The 13591-nt window shown below is 36.6% G+C and overlaps 1 protein-coding gene and 1 long non-coding RNA gene across 14 annotated transcripts in view; one reads left to right on the forward strand and one right to left on the reverse strand.

Moving 5' to 3' along the window:
• LOC311589608 overlaps positions 1-13591 on the forward strand; it is a 97658-nt gene that overhangs the window by 80059 nt on the left and 4008 nt on the right. The gene's annotated exons all lie outside the window — the stretch shown is intronic.
• The window catches only part of LOC311589605 (uncharacterized protein), a 138749-nt gene that overhangs the window by 72889 nt on the left and 52269 nt on the right, over positions 1-13591 (reverse strand). The gene's annotated exons all lie outside the window — the stretch shown is intronic.

A 13591-nucleotide genomic window follows, 5' to 3' on the forward strand; every position in this document is an offset into this window, starting at 1 on the left:
AGGACACTCATGTAAGAGAGTAGAGAATGGAAAAATCTCTACTCTACTCACAGGTCTTATATCTAAAATTAAGCCTGAAACTCTAGGTGAGTTTCTGAAAATATATTATACTGTATATATTTATCTAGGATGTTGTGAATAATTTTTGCTCATTGGAATTTTACAGTGGCTATTATTCCAACTTTTATTAGAGTATATGACTTGCAAAAAGTCCTTATCGTAACAAATTTTTTAAAAATTCTCATAGCAAATTGTTCATATTGTAGAGCAATTTAAGCCTTCATCATGTTTCAGCTTTGATCACCATAACTAAATCTTTCAATTATTTTTGGATAAATAAGACTTTAGTGATGGATCCACTCATTAAGTTCCCAGTTCTCATCTCAAATATATGAAAAACTGAATTCAGATTCTTAGCATCCCCATGAAGTGGCTGTGATGCAGTGTGTGTTGTCATGGTGCTGGGTTAGAGGAGACCATAAAGTTGTTTATTTGGTAACTACTTTAGCCAAATCAAGAAGATTTTAATATAATGTGAAAACCTATCTCAAAAAATATGCATAAAAATACATTTAATTACAAAAGTATAAAATCTCATGTGAAATTAGTTTCAGAATGTCTATTGTAACTTTGCATAATGTCATTCATGCAAATTCCACTACATTTTATACATATTTTAATTTGTAGTTTACTTATATTATATCTATATTGTAATCTCCTTGATTGTATCTTTGTTACCACCCTCAGTCCCTTTTCCTCCCTATTCCCTTGCCCGAGACCTCTGACCTATGAGATCCTTCTCTGACCTTCTGACCACAGCCTATCAGGTCTCATCTGGGTAACCTGAATCCCTTACCTCTGTGTTCCATGGGGCCTATCCTCAAAGGAGCAGTGATCAAATCAGGAGCACTAGAGTTCTTGTCAGAGGCAGTACCACACTCTCCCCTCTACTTCTCGCAGTGGAGGATGAGCAGTCCATTGCCTACATCTGAACAGGGTGTCTGTGTTCTCTGCTTGCAATGTCCTTGGTTGGTGCATCAGTTTGTGCAGGTGACCACCCACCCCCCCACCCCCACCCCCTGTCCAGATCTACCAACCTTGATAGTCTCTTTGTGGAGCTCCTAATAACCCTCCTCCCTGCTCTCCCATCTGTCTTTCCATCCTCCATCTCTTCCATATAACTCAAAAGCAGCTCATAAGAGTCCAGCTTTGTGTTTTAGTATCTATCCTTATCCCCTGCTAGGTGAAGTCTCTTAGAGGACATCTATGATCGTCTAATATCCACTTATAAGTGAGTTTATACCGTGCATGTCTTTCTGGGTCTGGGTTACCTCACTCAGGATGGTTGTCTCTAGTTCCATCCATTTAAAAGCAAAATTTAAGATGTCCTTGATTTCAATAACTGAATAGTATTCCATTACATAGATGTACCATAGTTTCTTTATCCATTCTTCAGTTGAGGAACATCTAGGTTGTTTCTAGATTATGAATAAGGCTACTATGAACAAAAGTCCTCAAATATGGTGGTGAATCTTTCAGGTATATGCCCAGGAGTGGTGTGGCTGGGTCTTGAGGAAGCCCTATTTCCAATTTTCCGAGAAAAAAGCTAGATTGATTTCCAAAATGGTTGTCCAAGTTTGCATTCTCACCAGCAATGGAGGAGTGTTCCCCTTTCTCTGCATCATTGCAAGAATGTGCTGTCCCTTCGGTTTTTTGATCTTAGATACTCTAATAGGTGTGTGATGGAATGTCAGAATCATTTTGATTTGCAATTCCCTGATGACTAAGGTCATTGAGAATTTCATTAAGAGTGTCTCAGCCATTCCATTTTCCTCTGTTGAGAACTTTGTTTAGCTCTGTACCCCATTTTTTAATTGGGATATTTGATTTGGTTTCTAATTTCTTATGTTCTTTACATATTTTGGATATTAGCCATTTCTCAGATGTAGGTTTGGTGAAGATCTTTTCCCAGTGTGTAGACTATAGTTTTGTTCAGTTTGACAGTGTCCTTTGACTTACAGAAGCTTTTCAGTTTCATGAAGTCCCATTTATTGTCGATCCTAGAGCCTGAATAGTGCCAAGGAGCTCTAGGCTCTTTCTCACCTTTTGTTCTAACAAATTTCTTGTGTCAGGTTTTATGTGGAGGTCTTTAACCCACTTGCACTTTAATTTTTTGCAGGGTGATAGATATGGAACTATTTGCATTTTTCCACATTGAGATATCCAGTTCGATCAGCACCATTTGTTGAAGATGTTCTTTCTTCCATTGCATGGATTTTGCTTCTTTGTCAGAATCAAATGTCCATAGGTGTATACATGTATTTCTGGGCCTTCAATTCTATTCCATTGATCAACCAGCCTATTTCTATGCCAGTACCATGCTGTTTTTATTACTGTTGCTCTATAGTACAACTTGAGATCCCAAATGAGGATTCCATTGGAAGATGTTTTATTGTACATGATTGTTTTGGTTAATCTGAGTTTTGTTGTTTTTCCATATGAAGTTGAGAATTGATCTTGTGATGGAAATTTCACTTGCTTGGTTAGACTTATACTAACATACTTTATATTATCTGTGGCTATTGTGTAAGATGTAGTTTTCCTAATTTTGTTTTCAGCCAATTTGTCAATTATATACAAGAGGGCTAGTGCTATTTTGAGCTAATTTTGTTATCAACCTCTTTGCTGAAGGTGTTTAGAAATTTTGGGATCACTTAGATAAACTATCATATCATCCACAAATCGTTGTAATTTGACTTCTTCCTTTCCAATTTCTATCCACTTGATCTCTTTTAGTTGACTAATTTCTCTATCTAGGACTTCGAGTACTATTTTCTGACCACGTCCCCTGGATGGGGAGGCCTGGCGGCACTCAGAGGAAGGATAGCAATTTACCAAGATGAGACTCGATATTCTAAGAGCATATATAGGGGGAAGAGGTCTCCCTCAATCACAGACATAGGGGAGGAGAGAAAGGGGGAAGTTGTTTGGGATGGAGGAATGGGAGGAAACAGGGGAAGGGCTAACAATCGAGATTTAATATTAATAAATTAATAAAAAAATTTAAAAAAAGAAAAGATATGGAGAGAGTGAACAGCCTTGTCTTGTCCTTGATTTCAGTGCAATTGATTTATGGTTTTCTCCGTTTAGTTTGATGTTGGCTATAACCATGCTGTGTATTGTCTTCACTATGTTCATACATAAATATACACATAGGAAAGTAGCTCAGTAGAGAAATGGAAACAAAACAAAGACTGGTGGCTATCCGTATAGAAATAATTGTTACAAACACATCCAGAAGGTTAATAATCAACATCCCCTTAGAAACACAATGTATTATGTTTAAAATTTTATGCTTCTCTCAAAGATTGCATCCCCAGCCCACACCACCTCCTTTTTTTTATTCAAGCACCATCTCTATATTCCCTCTTTCCCAGATCCGTTCCTCCCACATTTGCCTTTTGAAAATGGTAGCATTCCCAGGGATATGAAACAAACAGTATATCAAGTTGCAGTAAGTCTGGGCACATCTTCGCATATTAAGCCTGGATGATGCAAACCAGTAGGACGGAAAGAGTCACAAAGGCAGGGAAATGTGTAAGAAACAGCCACCACTACTACTGTTAGCAGTTCCACAAGAAGAAAAAGGGGTGGGTCAGACCCAGCATGAGACAGAGAAGACAAATGGGAAGGGAACTCTTAAAATTTTTGTTAGAAAAACCCATAATGATTTACAATTCCCTGTATGATCATTTTTTAAAAATTAAACATAAGGTAAAGGGTGATTGAGAAAAAAAATGTCATAGCTGACGTCTGGCCTGTGAATTAGTTACAAATATGTACAGACACAAGAAAATATCTACATTCAGTAAATAACTAAATATTACTTTTCCCTGATGAATATTTTTTATTTAATTACCAATGATTCTCAATTTTGACACTTGTGTTTTTATCCATTTTATGTTTAAGGAGAATCTATTAATAATGGATAGTAAAAAGAACTGCTACTCTGAACCCTCTGATCTTATGCAAGGATGCCTGTGGACACAGAAATAGTGTAGCGAGAGTTATACTTAAATACAATTGGGAAGAAAGAGAGACATAACAGAAACAAAACGGAAATTATTTCTGGAGAAAAGGGACTTTTTTTTTTTTATCATATTACAGTCTACTTTCTAAACAAAACACCACTGGTGATAGAAAATCCCAGATCATTTAGTCTTATGATGAAGTTGTACAGAGAGGACAGCCATTAGTGATGTCTGTGCCTCAGCAGAGAAAGAGGAAAACAGCAAGTACTCAAGTCCTCCAGCTGTGGACCCCCTCACGGCTGGAGGAGCCTCATGTTAAGATCAGTTCCTCAAACTGACAATTTTATTAGATCAGTAACCAAGAGTATAAAAACAAGTGATGCTTTTCAGACTAAGTAAACAGCAAAGAGAGTCAAGCTGACACCTGAAGACGTCTCGTTATCTTGTACGGCTTTCAAATAAGAGATGTAAAAAAACAAAATGTCACACTTATGAAAACTAAATTCAAGTTAGCCCTTAAGGAAGTTTCGGTGATATTAACAGATAAGTATTTAGTTTAAAGATAATATGCCCATGAAATTAGTTTTCCTTCCTATATCATTCCTTCCTATAGCATATATATATGCTTTACATCTTGATCCCAGCCCCCTCCCTCCTGCCCTCCTGTCCCACCTTCATGCCCCCTTCTCCCATTTCTCCCTCTCCTTATTCTCAGAGAGGGAGGCTCACAAGTGGTATCAACCCATTTTGGCACATAAAGACACTCTATCCCACTGGGACATGACAAGGCAGTCTAGCTGGAGGAAAGGGATCCAGTGGCAAGCAACAGAGTCAGAATCAGTCACTACTCCCATTGTTAGGGGACTCACATGGTGCCCACATTGTACATAAGCTACACATATGTAAAGGTTGGGTCTAGGTCTAATCCAGGCATCCTCTTTGGTTAGTGGTTCAGTCTCTGTGAGTTCCCATGGACCTAGGTTAGTTTATTCTGTAGGTCTTCTTGTGGTGCCCTTGACCTCTCTAGCTCCCCCTATCCTTCCTCCTACAATTCTGCGGAACTCTTGAGCTTGGCCTATTATTTGGTTGTGAGTCTCTGCATCTGTTTCCATTAGCTGCTGGATGCATCCTCTCTTGGAAGACAGTCACGCTAGGCTCCTATCTGCAATGATATCAGAGTACCATTAATAGTGACAGAGTTTGGCTCTCTTCCATGGAGTGGGTCTCAAGTTGGGCCAATCATTTCTAATTTACATTTCCCCAATTGCTAAGGATGCTTAACATTCCTTTAAGTGTTTCTCAACCTTTTGAGATTCCACACTTGAGAATTCTCTGTTTCAATCTATACTCCACTTTTAAATTGGTTTATTTCTTTTTTTATGTATCTAGTTTCTTGAGCTTGTTCTCTCATTCAACTTCTCTCTGTAAAACTCTCCCAGTAAAACTGCCTCTTCTCTTTCTGCATTGCCACATTAGTAGCTTCCCTACCACTCTCTTCTCTTGAGAGTTGGGCCTATCCTATTCTGTCATATCTTTCTCTGATTCATCACATTTTCTGCCACTCAATTAGACATCGCTTTCAAACATGGATGCTCCCATCTATAAACTAACATTACCTTCATTGTTTGGGAAAAGATGTATACCATCACCCCTGGACCTAAACTTTTCTTTTTTTTTTTTTAACTTGCTCTATACATGACTGGCCTTGAACTCAGATCTGCTTGCCTCTGTCTCCTGGATGTAAGGCAAGTTTGTAGTCTTGCCTGATCATACAGACCTAGAAGGTCTTTGGATGTGATCTCTTGCCAGAGAAACAATGTTCTGAATTAAAATTTCTTTACAATGTTCACTGAAGTTAAAAATTAGGTCTTTACTCTTTTTCTTCTTTTTCTTTTCTTTTTTTTCTTTTATTTATTTATTCTTTTAGACAGTGTTTTTTCTGGAACCATGGCTTTTCTGGACTCACTTTGTAGACCAGGCTATCCTCAAACTCACTGAGATCCACCTGCCTCTGCCTCCTGAGTGCTGGAATTAAAGGCATGTGCTATCACTGCCTGGCAGGGTTTCACTCTTGTATAGGAACCAAGATTTAGGATTCCTATCTCCTTAATAACTGGATTCTATTGACGTGAATTTCAAATGCCTAAGATAGACATTCTGGATTTTAAAATCAGCAATACTCTCTTCCCAGGTTTACAATACAAAAGATCAGTTATAGAGTTAAAAGATATATATATATAAACCAGAATAGCTAAAACAATCTTGTACAATAAAAGATCCTCTGGAGGAATCTCCATACCTGTTCTCAAGCTGTATTATAAAGCAACTGTAATTAAAACAGCATAGTACTGGCATAGCAACAGGCTGGTTGATCAGTGGAATCTAATCGAAGACCCAGATATGAATTCACACATATATGGTCACTTGATTTTTGACAAAGAAGCCAAAATACATTCAATCTTCAACAAATGGTGCTGGTCTAACTGGATGTCTATGTGTAAACAAATGAAAATGTACCCATATTTGTCATCATGCACAAAACTCAAATCCAAGTGGATCAAAGACCTCAACATAAAACCAGAGACAGTAAGTCACTTAGAAGAAAAAGTGGGGAAGAGCCTGGAACACATTGGCACAGGAGACAACTTCCTGAACAGAACACCAACAGCCCAAGCCTTAATGTCAACAGTTAATAAATGGGACCTCATGAGGCTGAGAAGCTTCTGTAAGGCAGGAGACACTGTCAACAGAACAAAGCAAGAGCCTACAGACTGGGAAACCATACACCAACCGTACATCTGACAAAGGTCTAATATCCAAAATATATAAAGAACTCAAGAAATTAAATACCACCAAACTAAATAACCCAATTGAGAAATGGAGCTTGGAACTAAACAGAGAATTCTCAACAGAGGAATATCAAATGGCTGAGAAACACTTAAAGAAATGCTCAACCTCCTTAGTCATCAGGGAAATGCAAATCAAAACAACTCTGAGATTCCATCTTACACCCATCAGAATGGCTAAGATCAAAATTCAAGTGACACCACCTTGCTGGTGGGGATGCAAATTAGTACAACCACTTTGGAAATGTATCTGGTGCTATCTCAGAAAACTGGGAATAGGGCTTTCTTAAGACCCAGCTATTCCACTCCTTGGAATATACCCAGAATATGCTGCAGCACAAACAAGGACATTTGCTCAACCATGTTCATAGCAGCTTTATTCATATTATCCAGATCATGGAAACAACCTAAGGTCCCTCAGTAGAAGAATGGATAAAGAAACTGTGGTACATATACACTATGGAATACTATTCAGCTATTAAAAACAAGGAATTCCCAAAATTTGTGAACAAATGGATTGAATTAGAAATGATCATAATGAGTTAGTTCACCCAGAAGCAGAAAGAGTCAAATAGTATATACTCTCTTATATCTGTATACTAGCCCAAGGGCTAGTCCCATGAAAGTCATCATTTACCAGAAAACTGGGACATAAGGAAGGATATCCTACTGGGACTCTAGATGAGAGAAGCATGGGAGAATAGCAAAGTAGAAGGATCCAGAGGGTCCTAGAAACCTACAAGAAGAACATTATGATAGACAGATTTGGGCCCAGGGGTCCCACTCAAACTGTGTTACCAACCAAGGACAATATGGGCGGTAAACTTCAAACCCCTACCCAGATCTAGCCAATGGACAGTTGAGTGGAGAGTGGGGTATGACTTTCACACGTACTCTGGTGCCTGAAATTTGACCACGTCCTCTGGATGGGGAGACCTGGTGGCACTTAGAGGAAGGACAGCGGACTACCAAAAAGAGACTTGATACTCTATGAGTATATAAAGGGGGAGGCAGTCCCGCTCAGTCACAATCATAAGGGAGGGGAGTAAGGGAAAAATGGGAGGGAGGGAGGAATGGGAGGATACAAGGGATGGGATAACCATTGAAATATAATATGAATACATTAATAAAATAAAATTTTAAAAAAATAAATAAATAAGTTATATGAAGTGATCAAAAGAAATTCAGAGGCCTATGGTCTTATTTTTTTTTTAACTGAGTCAAAATAAAGGGAACGTTATGGCTCTGCTAAGGAGAAGTTAGAAAACAGGGGTATTTTTAGATTTTGCTTTTTTGAGGGAAGTAGTGGTGGGTCTTTTGGGTTGGTTGATTGGTTTTTGTTTGTTTGGTTCTTTTTGTTGGTTTTATAAAGGCATGATGTCATATACCTAAAGAGGATCCTGACCTCTTGACCACCTTCTAAGTGATGATGTTCACAACTATGTGCTACTACGCTCTGTGGACATTGCTAGTTTAAAAGATCCTCTCTCTGACTACAGATTCACTGAGACCATTAAGAATTTTCATTGTCGATGATCAGGTAATGAGGTGCACAGGTTACTCTTCTGTGGGATGGTTGACAGTTCTACCTCATTGCAGATGAATAGCCATTCACTCTAAAAATCTATATATTATATGAGATGTCCATTTTAAGAAAATGATTTCTTTATAGAGGAAGGACAGCAGGTTACCAAGAAGAGACTTGATACCCTATGAACATATTCAGGGGGAGGTAATCTCCCTCAGGAACAGTCATAGGGGAGGGAAATGAGGGGAAATGGGAGGGAGGGAAGAATGGGAGGATACAAGGGATGGGATAACCATTGAGATGTAACAAGAATAAATTAATAAAAAATTAAAAAAAATACATTTCGTAGGTAATATCTGTGGCTTACTAAGTGGTCAACTCATTCACCCTTTTCTTCTGACCTAGAAATAGGTTTGATTCTATATCTATGTCTCTACATGCAATATAGATATATGTGAATATAATGCACATGTAAAATAATAACTTTATAATTATTACATGAATTCATAATTATAAAACACAGTACATGCAATAAATAAAAGTATTAATCTCATAAGTAAACATGGATCATCTTAACAATTCACTTAAATGAAGAAGAGAGAATTTAAGAAACAAAGTATTTTATGTAACATGTGTGGAGCAGCCTTGAAAAAAATAACAGCCAAGGAATTATCAAAGTACAAGTCATATACTTTATGCAATATAAATATCCTTATGAAGATCAAGGGTTTCAGCACAGTCTCATTAATATCATTTCAAGAACTCAACATTAGAATAGCTGTTTCTATATTAGAGAGTGCAAAAATATAGACTATTTATATCATCAAACAAGCTGTTTGACAGAACTGATATAAAGAGAGCCATAGGAACAACCACAGGATAATAGATATAAAAGAAGTAGAAAATAAAATGGAGGTTTAGTTAGATTACTGTGAGAGGGATAATTGCATAAATTTTGAAACAATGAGTTACAGAAGAAGAAATGGACTAATTGAGTTACATAAAGGTAAAGACCTGGCACAGTAGAAAAATCAACTATCAAATTTTGTTTTGTATTTTATATTTAGTGTATTATAATTTATTCAGATTACATCCGGATTGTTATCCCTTCACTTGTATCTTCCCTGTCCCACAATCCTGCCCTCTTCCACCCTATTCCCATCCCCTAGAGTTGACAGAGGGGGACCTGGATAGCACATTCTCCCCAGTTGTGGGGAGAGAAGGGACTGCCTCTAAAAATTATTTTTAAGAAGTGACTGATTTAATCATGTGAGACATATATATAAATACATATATATGTATTTATACATACAGTTTTATGTATATAACTATAAAAAAACCATTGTATAACTATTTGATAAGGCTTAATATGAGCTTTATGTGTGAGTCACAAAAGGTAAATTCATAGGAAATTAACAAGAATAATGTTTGAGATAAAGTTACATTTTAGAAACAAATATGAAGTAGAATTTTAGAAATATTGATCTTCCTTGCAGCAAAGCAATTGAGAATTATATACTAAGAGGCTTATGTTTTACCCTGCACAATTTATATTAGGGTCACAGTTTCCAGAGCTAGAAATACAATGTTTTAGAAAATGATACATCTTCAAAAATTTTATCATGATTATTAGTTCAGATATTTGGAATTACCTTGTCTTTACAGTGATTAGGAAAGCTTGAAAGTTCATCTCCTTTCACACAGAATGTAAGAGATGTAAAGAAGCATAGTAAGTGAAAGGAAAAAAATACTAAGTTCTAGTCTGTTTGGTTCATAACTGCGTAAATTATATATCCACTTAAGTTACTATAGGAAAAGACTTCTAAGAAACAAAAATAATCTAGACACTTCTGGCTTAGTGAAAGTGTAAAATCAAATAATAATAATAATAATAATAATAATAATAATAATAATAATAATAATATTCTTTGAGGAATACACATCAGCTGTGTTTTATAATATTCTTACTGAATCTTTCTTATAAGCTTGGAAAGAAGCTCTAATCATCTTCCATGTTACAAGTGAAATATCCTAGGACTCCTAGGGACATCCTATACCTTACTCAGTACCAGTCTAAGGAAGTCTTAGAACTCTTTGCTTAAAATATAACTGTACAATGCCAACCCTATGTCTGCTTCTGCCCTCTGGGTATCTAGGAGCCGACTGTGCATTGGGCCTCACTGGAAGGAACGGCACTTAGCCAGCCAGATTGGTTGGGTTAGTAGCATCATAGTCAGTAATGAGTATGGAAGAAACAGCCTTCTCCTTTGAGACAGTTTTCAATGAAACAACTTTCGTTATTGGGATTGAATAAGGACTATATAAATTTTGGGGAGCGGGTAGAGGTATACGGCATAAATGTACATCATTGGCTGGCGCCATGGTGGTGGGCACAATTTGTTTGAAGAGGAATTCCAGGTGCAGCTGTGCATGTTCTCATAAGGAAAGAGGTTTAACCTCAAACCTGGCAACCAGCCTATGTGACTGCTTCAGGGGTGGTGGAGGGAGTTGGGAGTCATCACAGGCTTGCTTCACTGAGACGTGCACCCCCAGAGCAAGGATGGTGTAGTCCTACTGACGCTGGTGTCAGTCAGTATGAGATTTTCAGGGTTTAGGCACATCTTGACCTTACTCTTGCTCTGGACTGGCTCCCCAAGTCACACATATTTCTGGCCCCACACACAGTATAACTTCACTCAACATATACTGTATAAGAAAATTTTTATTTATAATTTATTGATTATTTGATAGAGTTACGAATTCTTTGGGAATTATTATCATTTCTATAGTTTATTACTATCTTAAATTTTAGCACTCAAATATGTATGTTGAAAGCCTTATCCTGTGCTAATGTTACATGTAGGGAGGAAAGGCTGTGGACAGAGATTTTAGCATTCACTCCTCATAGATGAGATCAGTGTACTTAAACAAAGATTACGCATAGACATTTAACTTTTTCCCATGTGAAGATATGCACAACAGCAACATCATCATCAACCACAAATCCATCGAAGAGCACAAAAGTGTCCTTAACTTAAGTTTCGTGATTACCTCCATCTATGTTTCTCAGTTTCTAGAATGGTTACATTTCTTACTTACAAGTTATCAATATTGTAGGCATTTTTAGCTGTCTAAGATCACTAATAAAATACTACTCTATATTGAACTATGAAAACTTGATAAATACTGGCGCAAATTGATTACAAGTGCCTAAATATTTTACTATAAACCTTACATATTGATAAGACTTTCTTCTTGACACAGTACATACATTTCCAGGGAAATAAGTTACATTCGTGAATATTGTCCTGATAGGAAAATGATAAAATCCTTGGCACCGAGAACAAAACTGTTTCACAAAAAGTTCATCCACCACCACTCAGGAAAACAAACAAAACTAAACTAAAACAAAAAATCTGATATGGAGATGGATTGAGAGCAGCTCATATAATTTTTTTATTTGGTCCTGATTAATTACTATTATGGTATTAACTTCTCTTTGTGAATCAAAAAATAGTATTACAGAGATAATGATAAAATATAAAATAACACAAATGATTAGCAAATTTGAACAATGTTGCCTTGTTATATTGGCATTGTCGTAGTATAGGAGCCCAGCTGCACTCCAAGAACTGGAGTAAAGAGAATTACAGTAAACTGTCACCAGGCTTTCATTCCTTCCTAAAAGACATTGTAAGACATAGGAGAACTATTGCAAAACTCCACATTGCTTCCAGTCGAAGCTGAAGTCAACTTCAGATGACTTGTTTACTCCCCTATAAGGAAGTCCGTTCCAGTGTCATGGGCCTGATCACAGTTTCAAGATTCTTGCCCCATAAAATCTCATCAGCATATGCAATAACCTTCTCACAACAGAAATCCCATGACCTTCACTTAAAAAGATCTCTCTTGTTTCTTACTATTTGGCTACATCTCTTCCTCAAATTCTTAAACCTAAAAGTGTATAAGACTTTTTCCTGTTGTTTTTGAATACTTCAAATAAATATCCTTACTTAAAGAGAAACTAGCAACCTTGAGTGCACCTACAATTAAGTTATTGTGCTAATTAAATTCCTAAGCACATTTCCTACAGAGTACATAGATTAGTTTTCGAATCAACAGTCACAATATAGCTATAAGAGCAAAACAAGTTACCCTTGTCAGTTTTTGCACTAATAAATAAAAGTTTAATTTCATTTGTAATTAGGTTTGTCAATGAAAAACACAGTCATTTTCTCAAAACCAATAAGACATGGTTTGTTTCATACTATATACGAGTGACCTTGGTACTAGGATTCATATTGACCCAAATAATTTGTTATACCATAAAAGCTGTTTCAATCATAAGCCAAGGCATTTAGCGAATGCATTGGTAGGGACCACAGATAATCAGATCACAACAGAATGAGTAAATACTCTAGTTTAAGTTATTATCTGAAGCCATGTTCAGTTTTGAGTTTGGTGGGAGCCAATGTTCTGCTAACACATTTCAAAATAGTTATCTGGCATGTCTATGCTTCAAAGCCAAGAACTTTCCCGTGAAAGGAAAAAAAGTCTGTGTGTACTCCTTGATATGTTGGGTTAGGCTAATAGCATGCTCTGACATAAGAACTAGTAAGCAGCAAAGTGAAAATCACAAATATGAAAGAAAATCATATATAGAGAGAGGAACTTTGGTCACATTCATTTTATCACTACATGATTCTCATTTGCCCTAGTGACTCCTTCCCATTTTGACTCCGTCCCTACTAATAAAATAAAGTCTGAATAGACTGCTTTGTGAGTCACTAGTATTATTTGAAATTCTTTATCAAAATTCCAGAAAGTATTGATATAAGTCAGAAAAAAATCCATGATAAAATTATTTAGCCAAGTATTGTCTAGAAAGCATAAATATCAATATCCCTCTTTACTTTACCTCAAATAATATTATTTGGTGTATTATTGGAAGAAAAGTTTAAAAATGTATAGCAAAAGAAAGATGAAGGTAGAGGACATAAAATCAGAACTGAGTAAATGAGATCAGGGGGTTAGAAGTTAGAGTTCTCAGAAACCACTTTAACTCTTAGATGTCATCTGGTAACATTCATAAATTCTGTTTTGTGTTCTGTAAAATCCATTATTTTTCCTGACCAGTGAAAGACTGTTGAGTCAGACACAAATCTAGATAATAAGTGCTTGCGAGA

Source organism: Acomys minous (genome assembly GCF_964271855.1).
Source record: "Acomys minous genome assembly, chromosome: 18".
Taxonomy (NCBI): domain Eukaryota; kingdom Metazoa; phylum Chordata; class Mammalia; order Rodentia; family Muridae; genus Acomys; species Acomys minous.